This window comes from Pinus tabuliformis, chromosome 2_2 (assembly GCF_031772625.1).
Source record: "Pinus tabuliformis cultivar Carrire ecotype Pingquan chromosome 2_2, CPIR1, whole genome shotgun sequence".
NCBI classification, from domain to species: domain Eukaryota; kingdom Viridiplantae; phylum Streptophyta; class Pinopsida; order Pinales; family Pinaceae; genus Pinus; species Pinus tabuliformis.
In genome coordinates this window covers 963,817,178-963,834,199 of record NC_142300.1, presented here as the reverse complement: position 1 = coordinate 963,834,199, position 17,022 = coordinate 963,817,178, and the positions used below count along the sequence as shown (strand labels likewise).

Sequence of the window (17,022 nt, the reverse complement as noted above, 5' to 3'; positions counted from 1 at the left end):
AGCAAGATAATCCAACATCTGGGACATCCAACCTGCAAAGAAACTGAGAATAAAAGAATTGAATACTGCAACTCAATAAAGGATGTACATAGGCAGAATAATAAATTAATAAACAGAAAATATATTAGTGCTCAAGTACAAATTTGGATTATTATAATCACTACCAGAACATCTTACAAGGATTCCAGGCATGCACAATCTCTAAATAAAAATCACACATAAGAAATTTACATTAGACATTGCAACTGTGCATCAATATAACACCGAAGGAGGTTCCTTGTTCCAGATAAGATAGGATAAGATAACTTTATTAATGTCTAATGTAATGGATCTACACCAGTGTTGCACACATCGCGATCGGGATTTAATCGGCGCCGGGAAAAAAGCGGAAAAAATCGTTAAAATCGGGAAAAAATCGCAAAAAAGCGGGAAAAAATCGTTTGGCACAAAAATATTCATTTTTTTTCAATTTTTTTCAATTTTTTTAATATCTAAACCATCTACAACATAAAATAAATACATTGACACATAAATATGATAAAAAAACTAATATATAAGATGTTTAATATCATTTCTAGCGCTAAAATCACACATAACATTGAATCATGTCCTGAATAGTAAGTCCTGAGTCCCAAGTCCAACTCAGCCTCAAAATATCAACAAAAAATATGATAATGTATCTCATCATGTCATAATGTCATATACAATAAAATGAAAGTCTAATCCTATTGATTTCCTCTGCCCCTCTTGCGAGAAAATGGCACAACTTTCTCTTTCCCTCTAGATGTAGAAGCTGGTGCCTGTGGTGGTGGAAATGGCAGTGGAGTCTGACGTGCTCTAGAAGCTGAAGAACTAGTAGTAGCAGCTACAGGAGGCTGAGGTGGACGGAGACCACGTCCTCTACTGGTGGTAGTGGTAGCCCGGGTAGCCCGGGTAGGCGGTGTCACCTCCTCCTCCTGGACAAATTGGCGATCTTGGCTTGGATTCCTCCTAAAATCGCTTCGATTCGCTCCCACAACCGACGGCAACCCTCTCCCTCTCTTCTTCTCCTTCTCCTCCGCGGCGGACTGCTGAATGAATTAAAAAAAAATCGTTTTTTCCATATAAAACCCCGCTGCCGCGCGCCCTCGCGATTTTAAGTGAAAAAATCGCGATTTTATCGAAAAAATCGCGATTTTTTCGATAAAAATCGCTATAAAAAAAAGGGGGCGATTTTTTCGATAAAAATCGCGCTTTGAATCGGCGAAATTAAAAAATCGCGATTTTACGATTTAATCGCGATTTTATCGCGATGTGTGCAACACTGATCTACACCTGTATCTACATCCCAGCTTATTATTCCGCTTTCAGCAACCAACAGCATTGTGGTAAGTTCACTGTCAAATAACTCATCGGCTTTGGAAATGCCTCCCCTTGTTGAGGAATTTAGGGCATTTAGGTTATAGTGAGATTCCTCTTTCGATGATAACTATTTGTGCGGTATTTTTACTTTTTCTTGTTATCACAATCTTCTCTTATTATTATTAGTGTGTTCTCTTACTTCATCAAACAGTTACCAAAACAAAAGAGACAAGAACACAAGATGTTGGCTCTCAGCCAGGGCAAAAACCTCTCTCACCTAGAGAGGAAAACCCTTCTGCAAATTTCTCTTATTGAAGCTTCAATTGACAAATGCCAAACCCTAGACCCTTGACCAGTAGATCCTCCAAGCACAAGACACAGTCTCTCTTTTGAAACTTCCCTTTTGTCCTTCAATCAATGCCTCCTTCTGCACTGCATTCTGATCTCTTCCTTCACTCTTCTTCCGGCAACTGGTAGCACAACTGTAGAAACCCTAGGTCTCCTTAGAGACCTATACTACAATGGATTCCTTCCTTTCTCTTCCTCGCTTGGCAGGCTTCCTTTTGCTTGATGCTTAGGCTAGAGGATGGGACTTTCCTTGAGGTATATTTCTGAGTTAGAGGCTGATCCTCTTAACCCTACTGCAGATCTGATTTTTCTCGCATGTGTGGCTGATTTGGGCTCAAAATTGTCCTTCTTGCTTGCTCCCTTCCTTCGCTTGATGTGGGACCTACTTCGCTTGAGATGGAGGCCTATTTGGAGCCTCTTTTGCACCCAATCGAACTCTTCTTATGTTGCTGCACTTATGGATCTGATATGACAGCAGAGATACCCTTTCTCCTCTGCACGTGTGACAGAAATTAGCCCCAAAACAGTCCTCTAAAACTTGGTTTCCTTTTCCTTCTTCTTCGCTGGACTAGAGGCACCTTTCTGCTCCTTTTCGAACCCTTTCCTTGTCCCTTTTCTTCGGTGATTTCAGAGATCACTTTATGCTTCTTTTGTGAGGTCGAGTTGCCCTATATACAAGAGTTTGTCCCTCCTATTTGCGCCGACTTGAGCTAGTGAGGCCGACTTGTCCTTAAGTGCATAAAAATTCATTTTTGAGCCGACATGAAGAGGAGACTTGTCTTTGCTTTGGAGGATCATCTTTGACATATTTACATAGTGTAACTTGCCCTTAAATGGGTCTTTCATAATTACATTGACTCTTTGACTTTCCTATAGCACTTCAACATGTGCTAGACCTATGCAATGAGCAAGAAACTCATTTTTACAATTGACAAAAATAATAATTGTTTTCTTTTACAAGTACAAAGATCAAAATTACATTTATGAAGACCAAACCTAGTTACACTTTCTTCAACACTCCCTCTTAACTAGGGAGGTATTCATAAATTACTTACAAGGTGTTTGGAAATTTTCAAACTGAAGAATTCACATAAGAGAAATCAGATTGGCAATCCATTTGTTATAGCATCATAGTAACCAACATTGTTTCCACAACAAGGCCTTGACTAATAGCTCTATCTCGCATCAAATCAAAGCACAATGTTGGCGAGACCAATGACTATAGACACCTTCATCATTGTCTCTCAAGGTACATAACCACCTGAGTGTTCACTGAGTATGACCTTCCAGGACTATTCTTGTCTTGGGTTCCTAGCCCTCAAAGAATATCAATCCTCTTGCCTACTCTTCTCTTGGATGCCCTACACATCCTCAAAGAGCATCGGATGCCAGATTATTACCCAATCCTCCATTCTTTCTTCCCAAGTAAAGACAAGAATGTTGTGTCTATCTCTCCCTCTCAACTAAGGAAGACATTCCCATTCCTATAAAGGAATGTACCCAAGCTCCCTCTGACCAGGGACTTGCCCAAGCTCCCTCTTAATTAGGGACTTGTCAGAGCTCCCTCTCAACTAGGGACTCTCCTTTTCATCAGCAACTTCTTCTTCGTGTGCCTTGCAGTTGCTTGATTGATTTCTTCCTTTGATGTCATGAAATTTAGTCAAGCTTCTTCTTTGTAGGGCATTAGCCATCGATCACTTTCCTTCTTGGTTGGTCATGTCATTCCTTTCTTCATGAAAAGTGGCCTTTTTGGTACATATCTGGAACCTTCTTCATATGGCTACTTCTTTCTCATCATGCTTCTTTCAAGAATTTCCATCTACCACATGAATGCTAGTTGTACTTGCACTTACAACTCTTGTTCCAATAACCCTGCATGATCCCATCCAGATATTATTCAAGAAATCAAAACATAACATTAAATCAAATAGTACCTTACGAGATGGCTCTTCATCATGACATCTTGTTGGCTTGAATCATCAGCATCCTGCATGTTCACATCTCCAAGGCCTTTCCAGGTGTCAAGGGTCCTTTGATCTTTTTCTTCCTTTGTCAGAATTCTCGTGCCTTCTTCCAAGAGATGTCTTAACAAATTTGTCGGATGTTGATTCCTAGTGTCCATGGTGTCCTTTTATCCTTGATCTCTTTATCTCATATGCTTCTTTATAGGTTCTCTTGTCAACCACCTCATACTTCATATGAGGACATTTCTCATGTTGACCTTATTAAGTGTGTGAACCATGCCTTCATGCATATTTTTAATGAAAAAGATCTATCCTTTTCTTGACCATGCTACCAGAGCAATTCCCCATGCTCATTAATACAAATGATGACATGACCTAACTGAAAACATAGATGCATACATACCTCATCTTAGTTCTTTCCTTGATCATTTCAGCTTCCTTGATTGAGATTAACTCAATTACCTTTGCTTTACTGCATCTTCCCTACCTACATATCATTCTTTCTTGAATCTCCAAAAGTGGAATTCTTATTGAGACATCTGCCTTTTCGAAAGTCATGAATCTTCTATTGAAGATTCTACCGAAGGATATTTATAATCCTCATCCTGCAAATGCTCCTTTCTACTGATGATAGTGGCTTTCTAAGATGATTCTCCTTGATCATGATCATTTCCTTATGCATTGATGAGGTCATTCAATGGTTACATCCTCCCTATATGAATACCTTTATCTGAGTTATCTCGATACAACGCTCCTATATTTTTGAAGATGCCATTCTCATAAATTATGCATTCTATCCTAGTACTACATATTCCTATGATACCCAAAACTTTAAAGAGAACTTATGTGCATAAGTTTATCTCAGTCATAGTAGAGATCTGAAAGGGCTTCCTTCATTTGCTTCTCTTCTTCTTTCACTTCTTGGGTAATGTGGGCTTCTTCTCATTTCCTTTTATTGTCCTTCTTGAACTTAGGACAATCCCTTTTATAGTGTCCAAATTCTTGGCAACCAAAACATTGGACTTTGGACATATCTCTTTTACCTTTTCTCTATGGACCAAACTTGCCAAATTTCCCTTTTCTCTTGGCCACAGCAGCAAATGCTTGCTCCTTTGATCCCACATCATCCTTGGCTTTGAGTCGAGTCTCTTCAATTTTGCATAGAGACCAAAGTTCATTCAAAGGGGTAGCTTCCTTCTTGGCATATATACTGGATGTGAAGTTGCCCCATTCCTCAGGTAATGCATTGAGCACTACAGTAGTCATCTCTCTGTTTGACATAACTTCTCCTAGTTCCTATAGCTGGTCTCTCATCTCAAAGACCTTCATTAAGTAGGGAGCTATTCCTTTTTCCTTGGAGATTTTCATTTTATATAATTCGTTACGCAATGATATAACTTCTCCGACTATACTAACTTAGAATCAATGTTTTACAACTCGGACTCCGACTCCGACTCGGCCGAGGATCGACTCCGACTCCGACTCCGACTCGGTAATGACTCGGCCAGCTCGATTTCAATGACTCGGTCGTTGTAAAAAATACATTAAATATTTATTTTTTTTATAAAAAAAACATAATTTTAAATATTTTAAACATAATTTTAAAGATTTTCATTCAAGTTTCCAAACACACAACATTATAATATACATGGAAGACAACATATGATCAAAGTAGGCTCATGAACCAATCCATTATATCAAAATGGTACCCAATGGCAATAGTAAATACATAGTCAACTGTAGTCTGTCATACATGATCAAAGACTAAAGAGTCAAAACAAAATACAAATAACCAAGGAGGCTAGTAGCTACTGCCAGAGGAGCCAAGATCATCTCGACCAATCTCTGGATCATCATCATCAGAGTCAGACAAGGGGCCCCATGGCTCCTCCTCATCATCATCGTCTCCAACTGCAACTGTAGAAGTGGTGCCAGTACCACTAGGCTGTGCAGCAGATGCAAGCTGAGATAGAGTACAAATGCGGCTGCGCTTCTGTCGTGGCTGAGCAGAGGAAGGCGAAGCACCTACAACTGGAGTCCTACTAGCTGGCTGTGAAACTGAGGCTGGTGGATCGGGATCTGCATTCAACTGAACAGGCTGCAGTGGATGTTCAGCATCAAGTTGATCAATCTCAAGATCCTCATCAGGATCAAACTCTGGTAGACGACTCTCCACTACCCAATCTGATGTTGGATCAATGTCTTCCAACACAATGGGATCTGAATCAGGTCTTTTGTTCAGCAATTGGTTCCGTCTGAGCCGAAGGTTGTATTGGACAAAAACTAGATCATTCAACCGTTTTTGCTCCAAACGATTTCTCTTCTTTGTGTGAATCCTCTCAAAGACAGACCAATTGCGCTCACACCCAGATGCACTGCAAGTTTGACTCAAAATACGAATTGCAAACCTTTGCAATTCAGGGCACTGGCCACCAAAGGCCTCCCACCATTGTGCTGCAAAAAACATAGGAGTGTAATGAATTATGAGTTAGATGAAGGCTGAAGCTCAACAAAATTTCTAATTATATCTAACTTTCAAATTATAAATGATTTAACAAACTTTAATAAAAAAAGTAAAACCATTAAGACATTGAAAATTGAAATTTTTGTTTACCTGGCTCATCTGCTTCTCTTGCAATCTTTGCTAGGTTCTTCCCAAAGGTACCTGTTGCATTGCTGAAGGATGTGACCTGCTGATGTATCAGCAACTGATCAGACTCCGATGGGACCATGCGCTCAATGCAATCAACCAGTCCATCTCTGACCTCCCCCCTCAAAGCTCCTGACTCCTTAGCTTTATAATGATACCGTGGGTTCAAAAAATACCCAGCTGCATGTATAGGGCGATGGAGTTGATTGTTCCATCTTTCATCAATGATTGCCCAAATGGGCCCATACTTTGCCACTCTATCCTTGTATGCTGTCTTTATTTGCTCCTTTGCTTGATCCATAGCCTCATAAATGAAGCCCATAGCCAACCTTTCCCCATCCACCAACCGCAACACCTTAACTAGTGGCTCAGCAAGCTTCACAATCTCTGCTGCCTTTCTCCAAAAAGTTTCATCATGGACTTTCCTTTTCAATTCTCTGCCTTCTAGTTTGTTAGACCAACTGCTTTGATTCCATTCATCACTGGAAAATATCTTTTGCAAGTTTCTATGTTGGGAAAGCATAGATTGCAATGTCAAAAAATGTGTAGCAAATCTAGTGATGGCAGGCCTAATAATATCCTTGCCTCCAGTGTGTTTCCTCATGAGACTCAAAACCAGTGTATGATTGTAGATAAATTTTGTTATGCTTTTGGCATTATCTACAGTGTTTCTGACCCAATCTAATTTTCCAATATCCTCAAGCATGAGGTCTATGCAATGTGCAGCGCATGGGGTCCAAAAGATGGTCTTGTGTTTTTCCTCTAACAGTCTACCAGCAAGAACATAGTTAGAGGCATTGTCTGTGATGATTTGAACAAAATTAGCCACCCCCACATCCTCAATAACCTCATCCAATAGCTGAAACAACAAGTGGCCATCTTTTACCTTATCAGATGCATCAACTGATTTTAAAAACATGGTTCCCTGTGGGCAGAAGACAAGAAAGTTTATGATGGTACGGTTTCTTTGATCAGTCCATCCATCTGACATGATGGTACACCCTGTTCTTGCCCATGATTCCTTGAAATCTTGCAAATACTCATTAATTGATTTAATTTCTTTCTGCAAACGAAACCCCCTTAGCTCTTGCATAGTAGGGCCTTTGAAGCCTTTTCCAGCAACATGTATGGCCTCAAACATAGGCTCATAATATGGTGAACGAGCAGCATTAAAGGGGATATCAGCATCATACCACCATCTAGCTATGTAGTCACAAGCAGTCTCCCTCAATTCTTTCTTCCAATGGTCATCTAAAGTGGGCTGAGCAAGACCTTTACTAATACTAACTTCAGGACCATGTGCATCTGATGGAGAGGAGCCTGAGTGAGTGAAAAAACTTTTGATAGTCCCATCACCCTTCATTCTACCCTTTCCCTTATCTTGAACAGAAGCAAAAGAGGGAGGAACATAACGGAAAGGGTTTGATGCATCAGTTTGAGGGATAGAGGAAGAACCCTCAAACTCATAGTGGGGGTTGGCAGCCATCATTCTTTGTATCTCCCTCTTCCTCCCAATTTCAGCCTGTATCTCTTTTTGTCTAGTCTTTTCTTCTTTAAATTTTTCAAAGCTTTCCAACAAATTCTTTCTAATCTCCCCAATTTGATCAGAGGGACATGGAGTAATATTGCCTTTAATCCCTGCCAAGTGTTGTTTCAGCCTATGAATCCCCCCAGGACCTGACTTAATTTTCCTATGGCAAAACTTGCAACACATCTCACTATCAACCATTTCAACATATGCCCAAGCAGGATCTTTTGCTCTAGGTGCCATTTTTTTACTAGGAAAACAATCTGAAAATGAAAAAAAAAAAAAAAAATTGATTCAATGTTCATTTATTTGACTAAAAACACTCTCTAAGCTATCTTGATATGCACCTAAAATTTACTAAGTAAAAACAGATTTATAGAGGTGGAAAAAAATACCTCCAGGCACAAACTGCCTCCTCAAGCTTGCTCCAAGAATCAGCTCCTCAATGCTGCTCCAAATGGCTGCCCAAGAAGCTCCTCACTCCAGCTACAATGCTCCTCCAAGACTCCTCACTGCTGCTCCAAAACAAGCTCAAGAACTGCTCACTAACTCTCATAGAAGACTCTCACTCAAATGCATAAGACTGCTGTGAGTGAAATGAGAGCATTTGGCTGTCTTAAATAGAGTTTGGGAGGGGGAAATGGACCCCAAAAGCATTTAACAACCTACCATTACCCTTTGGAATCCACAAACCCTACTTAACTTTACCAAAAAACAGCAAAAAAGTGAATTTAATTCATAAAATACGCTGCCCAACTGTGCTTTTAATGACTCGGTCGAGTCAATACGGACCCGGCCGGGTTGACCAAGTCAGCTATGACTCGGCCGAGTCATTGGATGACTCGGCCGAGTCATAGCTGACTCGGTCAGCCGAGCCGGGTTGCTGGCCGGGTCATTGTGTTGGGGTTTGACTCGGTCCGAAACGGCCGCTTCGGTTTCAACTCGGCCGAGTTGTAAAACAGAGCTTAGAATAGCTCCACCAATTTATCATAGATTCCTTTAAATGATTCAGGTTTGGAAACATAAGGTATGAGAGGGTCCTTGATAGATTCTATCAAAATCCTTTGAGCCCTGGTTTCATCCTTATTATACTTTGTTAGGGCTTGAGTTTGATCCTTTGAAGGAACAGTGACATTCCCTTTTATGTAGTCCATAACTTCATTTTCTTTGAGAAGGAGATCAGTCCTCTTTTTCCATGCAAGGAAATTCGTCGTCCCGACCAATTTGTTGCTTTCCTTGCAAAAAGACATTTTGATATGTTCAGAAGAGGACATAAAAACACTTACTTGACAGTGTTAGTGATGAAGAGATCTTGTTGCTTCCTTGAAGATTGATGTTTTGACTTCTGGGGTAGGCTAGGATTTCAGGGTTCTTCAAGCTGCTTCCTTCAAGGTGCCTTGTGAGAGATTTGGTTGGTGATGAAAACTTCTCTGGAGATCTTCACTGATAAGCTTAGATCAGGGTGCCTTCCTTTGAAGATGATCGTTCTTTGATGGGGACTCTTCTTGGATGTACCTTCTTGTAGATGCCTTTAGAGAGCTTTGTTCCAAGGATGGTAGTCATTCTTGATGGATCTAGGAGAGGAGATAGTAATCCTTCTTGTCTTTAATGGCCCTTGAACCCTTGCTTGTAGATCTGATGCTTCAACCTCTGTGTGCCCTTGCTTCTTGATCTTGATGCTTCAGTCTTTTATGTGTTCTTGAGATGCCCTTCCTTGATGTGTCACCTTAGCTTTGATACCATGTTGAGGAATCTAGGGCATTTAGGTTATAGCGAGAGTCCTCTTTCGATGATAACTATTTCTGAGGTACTTTTTACTTCTTCTTGTTATCACAATCTTCTCTTATTATTGGTGTGTTCTCTTACTTCATCAAAGAGTTACCAAAACAAAAGAGACAAGAACACAAGATGTTGGCTCTCAGCCAGGGCAAAAACCTCTCTCACCTAGAGAGGAAAACCCTTCTGCAAATTTCTCTTATTCATGCTTCAATTGACAAAATGCCAAACCCTAGACCCTTGACCAATAGATCCTCCAAGCACAAGACAGTGTCTCTTTTGAAACTTCCCTTTTGTCCTTCAATCAATGCCTCCTTCTGCACTGCATTCTAATCTCTTCCTTCGCTCTTCTTTCGGAAACTGGTAGCACAACTATAGAAACCCTAGGTCTCCTTAGAGACCTATACTACAATGGATTCCTTCCTTTCTCTTCCTCACTTGGCAAGCTTCCTATTGCTTGATGCTTAGGCTAGAGGATGGGACTTTCCATGAAGTATATTTCTGAGTTAGAGGCTGATCCTCTTAACCCTACTGCAGATCTGATTTTTCTCACACATGTGGCTGATTTGGGATCAAAATTTTCCTTCTTGCTTTCTCCCTTCCTTCGCTTAATGTGGAACCTACTTCGCTTGAGATGGAGGCCTATTTGGAGCCTCTTTTTCACCCAATCGAACCCTTCTTATGTTGCTGCACTTATGGATCTGATATGACAGCAGAGATACCCTTTCTCCTTCGCACGTGTGACAGAAATTAGCCCCAAAACAATCCTCTAAAACTCGGTTTCCTTTTCCTTCTTCTTCCCTGGACTAGAGGCACCTTTCTGCTCCTTTTTGCACCCTTTCCTTGTCTCTTTTCTTCACTGATTTCAGAGATCACTTGATGTTTCTTTTGTGAGGTCAAGCTGCCCTATATATAGGAGTTTGTCCCTCCTATTTGGGCCAACTTGAGCTAGTGAGGCCGACTTGTCCTTAAGTGCATAAAAATTCATTTTTGAGCGGACATGAAGAGGAGACTTGTCTTTGCTTTGGAGGATCATCTTTGACATATTTACATAGTATAACTTGCCCTAAAATGGGTCTTTCATAATTACATTGACTCTTTGACTTTCCTATAGCACTTCAACATGTGCTAGACCTATGCAATGAGCAAGAAAGCCATTTTTACAATTCACAGCAATAATAATTCTTTTTTTTACAATTACAAAGATCAAAATTACATTTATGAAGACCAAAACTAGTTACACTTTCTTCAACACCCCTATCCGTCCACATTCCATTTTTTTTGACATTAAACTCTGCACGTATTATGGTTGGTCAAGTGGTTTGGTTTTCCCTTATGTTTCTACTCCATTCGATCTAACTCAAATGCAAGCACAACGGCATGCATTGCCAATAGAGGAGTATCAGGAATCAGGATCACCTTCCCAAATTTGCAAGAAACGATATTGTTATGGTTAAGGACCATCTAAATTCCTTCTTGATGGTCATGGACAATTTCAAAGTCGAACCTGAAGATGTAGTGAAGAAGATCTTCATGCAGGCCCTGGAGAGGGATGCATGGACATGGTACAAGGATCTTCCAACTAAGTCAATTGATGGAATGAACTCTTTCCAACAAAAGTTCACAGAGAGATGAGCATGCAAGCAAGAAAGTTTTGTCTTGTCGAACACTTTCTCTTCCATCAACAAATAAGAAAATGAAACCGTCTCTGAGTTCAACAAAGGGTTTTCTAAACTCTATTACAGGATTCCTCACAACATCAAACCCAAACATGACGTGGATTTATTGTATTATTTTAAATCATTTAATGGGTATTTTGCCTTTTTTCCCAAGGAAAAGAAACCACAGTATTTGGACAATGCATGGGCTACCACTGTCAAGATCGAGAAAAATATCTTGGCAACCCTGAATGTTTAGTTGCCTCTTTCTAGATTATTTGATCCGGAAGCCAGGAGGGTACAAGACCCACCAACCAGAGGACCCCAAGAACCCAAAGATAAAGTAGCAGCCAAAAAAGAGGAATTACCTGCCGAGATTATTAACCTATTGCATGAATTGAGCAAAAAGGTCATTAAGATGAAAAAGAACATGCAGAGTCAAAAAATACACATGTGAATCAGAGATTTTTCCAACACAAGAAGCCTTTCCAACACGCAAAGAAATCCAATGCACAAAAGCCTCCAATGCCTATGATGGGCAACAACTTTTTGGACTTCCCATCATCTAGTCATTACTGCACGGCATGTGACTTACTACACAATAAGGAAGGATATGTCATATTTGCATGAATATCGTATATTTGCTCCTAATCAAACCGATGAAGTTTCCGAGCAGCATCAAGATACACTAAAGATGTCTGAAATGGAAGAATCCAACACACCTCAAGTCCTTCAAGTCTCAAGTGGTAAGTGGGTAATTTCTAAAGGTTACATTCATTTAAATCCAGAACAGTGTAATGCATGCAAAGCTAACACGAAGGCTACCAATCTGATTAACAAATGACTCCAGTGCATATTGAAAAGGACAAGTCGAAAGTTGCATGCATGGGAGTAGAGGTCACCAAAACATATGCAAGAAGGGGTAAAGTTTCAAGTGGACCATCAGCAAAGAAAGATACCCCCCAAGTTGTTGCCTCGATCCATCGACAAGTCGAAAGTTCCATGCATGGAAGTAGAGATCACCAAAACTTATGCAAGAAGGGGTAAAATTTCAAGTGGAACATCAGCAAAGAAAGATACCCCTCAAGTTGTTGCCTCGATCCATCATGATTCCACAGGATTCTCCATGGAAGGTTAGCTTTCAAAGATAAAGATCTCAATCCCTCTCAAAGATTTGATTTGGTAAAGAGATGGTAAATTGGTTTACAACTTCGAGTAGTTCTATTGATCCATCAGAATATCATCCTCAAGTGTATCTTGGTAGGGGTAAGGCAAATAATTATCCTATTCTTTCCTCTATTTCCTTGCCTCATTAATAGTTTGATATTATATAATTACCCGTTGGATTCAGAAGATTCGGTTAATGTAATGACCCTCGAAATTATGAATGAATTAGGCAATGTTACACTTATCGTTACCGGAAATTTATTGCTAGGGGTCCAAAATTTAAATTATTGGCAATATTGGGGAAAATATCGAAAATTATCAAAAAAAATAAAAATAAAAATACAACAATCATCATTTTTTTTCAATTTTTTAACCTCTAAAGCAAGATCAACATCAAACAAACACATTGCTACATAAATATGAAAATAAAATCGATATGTAAGATGCACAAGATGTCAAGTGGTACATCAAATATCGATACTGAAATATGATATTTGTCCTAAGTCATAAGATTTAACATAACGATACAAAATCATACCAAAACAAAACTAAATGTATCTCATGAAATGAATCATGGCAATGAAAACAATAGATTTCCCCATGTTTGCTTGATGGAAAAATGTCACAACATCCTTAGTAATGTTATCAAAACCAGACCAAAAGATTGGTCAACCAAAAAATACATAAACTATTCAAATTTTGAAAATAACATATAATTATTATGCATCCTTATGAATCCAAATTATTATAGACAAATATGCAAAGTTTCTCATGTATAGAGAAAAGGTGCATATAACCAAAATAGCACCAAATGCAATCCATCTTTGAATCAAAATAGATCAACAAAGAGGCTCTAAATGGCCTCTAGAATCCCAAAAAAAAAATCATGCTAAAACAAATAGTTTCATAACTTCAAAATCGTTGCCTATATTGGGATCCTCCTCATAAAGATCACCCTCTAAGCATTGAAATAAGATAGAAAAAGCTTCACATGCCTAATCAATGATTCTGCTTAATGAAGTGTACATCTTTACTTAGGTTATGATGGAGGATTTCAATAGTCAATGCCACCAACATGGAGGTACATGTTGAGAAATCTAGAGGCAGCCACTGTAGGTGATTTCTCTTATAATGATAATTGCTTGTGGTGTATTTTTGCTTTTAATACTTAGCTTCTTCTTTTCATTTGATTCTTATTAGAGTTTTTCTTCATCAAACAATTACCAAACCATAAAGAATAATAAGACAAAGGACACAAGATATAGGGAATCATCCAAGGCCAAAAGCTCTCCAAACTGAGAGGAAAACCCACAAAAATTCTTCTTCTTATAGAATCTTCAATTGACGAAGTCCAAGACCTAGACCCTTGACCATTAACCCCTCCAAGACCAAGTCAAAACACTTCTTTCAATTAACATTTCTTCCACAAATTTCAATGTTGGTCAAACTGAGTGTACTACTACGAACTTTGGCTCTTCTTCACTTTTCCGGCACCTATCACAGGTCTGCAATTTTGGTCTACATGTGATCTCTGAAATTCTTCACGTGTGGACTAACTATGACATATTTACTAGGCTTCACTTCTTCATTGTGGATGATCTTCTTAACTTAACAACTCGGCTTTATTAACAGATCTTGACCCCTTAACTTCTTGGCTTTCTGAGATGACTGTAACTTCAACCTTCACAGCCACAGAGAGTGGCCCTAATTGACTTGTACGTGTGAAATAAATAACCCAAAGAGAGTCCTTATAATATCGGTTCATCTCCTTCTTTTCTTCTTTCCTTTTCACTAGATTTTAGGCTCCTTCTTGTCTCTAGATCGAACTTCTGTGATACTTGAGTGAGTCCCTTTGAGAGAGGTTGATTCCTCCTTTATATAGGTGTTTTTGGGCTCCAAAATAGGTCGACTTCACTGGAAAGTTGACTTGACTTGTAGCTTGTATACTTGGCCTTGGAGGAGTTTCCTTGACAATCTATAGACTCATATAATTCTTTTGTAATATGTAACATGCCCAAGAAGGGTCTCTTATACATGAAAAAGACTTATTTGACTTGTAGACCACATGACAAGCCCTAGAAGCTCTCAATGGGAGCTTTACCTACAAAATAAAAATCTTTGAGCATGAAACCCATGACTCAAGCATAACAAAATAATTTTATTTTTCTTCTTTACATTAATTACATAAAATCATGATTATGTCATTATGAAGACTGAACCTAGTTACATATTTCAACAGTACATAGAAGGCTTGGTGCTTGTTTCCACAAAATCTAGCAGGCTTTGTGAGAGGACTCTCAAGGCAAAGGACTGACCTTGTTGCAACAATAAGGTAAATTGTCACTGTCACCTACTAAATCTTCCTCCTACTCTTTAGTGGAATTGCACCAAAAGGGAAGCTTCCCAGTAATCACCTAAGAGGATATTCTATGCTATAAGCTTCATGGTGATGAAGATATAGGCTAGGAGAAGACACTCTTTAATGGAAAAGGGCTCAATTCTTTTTATTAAGATATAGTGTCTCACATATTAAGCCTAGAGAGGACACATATGGCCTAGGGTTTAATAATATGTAGCAAGAAAGGAGTTCCTATGCACATATGAGTGAAAGAAAGGATTCACTAAAGACATGATCAACGGAGGAATAAAGAAAACCCTCAAATTAAGCATCTTCTTGAAGCCCTAGCTAGCAGGAGGATGACGTCAACCCTTCCAAGGTAGTAGGTTTTGCCATCTAAAAGGCTAGATTTTGAGATAAAAGGATTCGCAAGGCAAAACTTATGCTTTATTACCGAACGCATCCATCCACGAGAGCCCCAAATGAATTCGGCCCTACCTAAATACTCTATTGTCTTTGAGAAATTAAAATATGAACAACAAACCTAGAAAATTATAGTCTACACAAAAATCGAGGCAAATCTACACCACACATGTGACCACTCTATAATCCATACAATTTTACGGAATTCGTAGGTCCTGCTTTGCTAGGTTGTACAACTACTATTCCTCGATGTTGGATGGTTGCCTTCTCCTTGCTGAACTACCGCTGAAACGTCTCCCCAATGGCTATAAATGAAATCTCTAATTTTCTCCTTCACTAACGTGACTTCCAAAATGAATGCTCTTTGTGTGTCGTTGTCCTTTTCCCTCTCTACCTTTTATGTTAATTTTAGATAACAATGGTATGTTCTATGCTTTAGCACAATTTACTTCAATGTTCCTTAAGTAGCCCAATGACAATTACCAATTATATCCAGTAGTAATCACATTAACTTAAACACATTGATAGTAAATGCAAATGGAACATAAAAACATGTGCAGAAGACAAGCCAAGACAAGAGGACACAAGACATGGTAGATGCCATGGAAAAACCCCAATGTGAGGAAACTCTTTGATCAAATCTTCTTATTATTCTTCAATAGTTCATCAAAGAGAGAGTACAAATATCAAATTAACTTGCCCAAAATAGTGTTGTCAAATCAGCAGTCAACTACAGCCCTAACCGAAAAGTCAACGCTAGTCAAAGTAGCTCAAAAATGTCCTCCAAGCAGCGCAGTCAACAGTAGATAAATTCAGCCTTCCAAGAGGGTCAAAGTCAGCCCAAAACTATTCAATCAAACCAATCAAAGGAGAGAGAAAACACAGCTGTAAATTTTGCAGTCAAATCTAAAGTCAACCCTGGTCAAACTATCCCAAACTCCTCGAAAATTGTGCCAATAAATGTGGCTTTTAAAAATCATATTTTTGCCCACAAGAACAAAGTCAACACTCGTCAAAAGCACCCTGGTCAACGTTGCTATGTTTTCCTGAAATTTTCGGCCAGCAAACCAATCAAGAGAGGAGAGAGAGAGATATGTGATGAGATGAGTGATGTCCAAATGAGAGAGAGGTCACTCTTATTTATACACCTCGTTGAGGGTGAGCAGGGCTTCATGAGCCTACATTTCACTAAAGTCGACCTTGACAATTTGTGCATGAGACAGAATATACTGAAAATTCCATTTCTGCTTGTCAAAATGAGATGATCTTTATATCAAAATTGGACCTCTCGAAAAGAAGAATCCAATGCAATAATCATCTCCATCATATGAGTTGTCCCAAGGTGGAATTTGGCCCTAGTTGCCAATTTTAACACTCCCCCTCAACTAGGGTGAATTCCACCTACCAATCCATCTGTCATCATGTACCATCCCTATCACCATTGCCCTGCTCTACTCTGTTGAGCCATGAAGTAATAATGAAGAAGAAGTGATTGAGAGTGAGTCGTAAGATCATACCACTCTCCACTGACAAAAGTCAATCCTTGATCCCAGATCAAGTTGTTGAACACAATGCATCTTAGTCATAGGGAGTACGACAGTACACAATGCTTCCCATGAGTCTTGGACATCGGCAGGAGAATGTGAACCACTCATCCTATGCATATGTCAATTGTAGGGGAAGGTGAATCACTCACCCTACATGCATGTGTCCGCGTAGGGGAAGGTGAACCCCTCACCCTACACACATGTCAACCATAATGGGGTATCAGAGGGGAAGGTGAACCACTCACCCTATGGTTGCTCATAGCTCCAAGAAGTACCCCAAGC

At 39.4% G+C, this 17,022-nt stretch overlaps 1 protein-coding gene across 2 annotated transcripts in view; it reads right to left on the bottom strand.

Moving 5' to 3' along the window:
• LOC149196433 (switch 2-like) overlaps positions 1-17,022 on the bottom strand; it is a 150,743-nt gene that overhangs the window by 85,017 nt on the left and 48,704 nt on the right. The gene's annotated exons all lie outside the window — the stretch shown is intronic.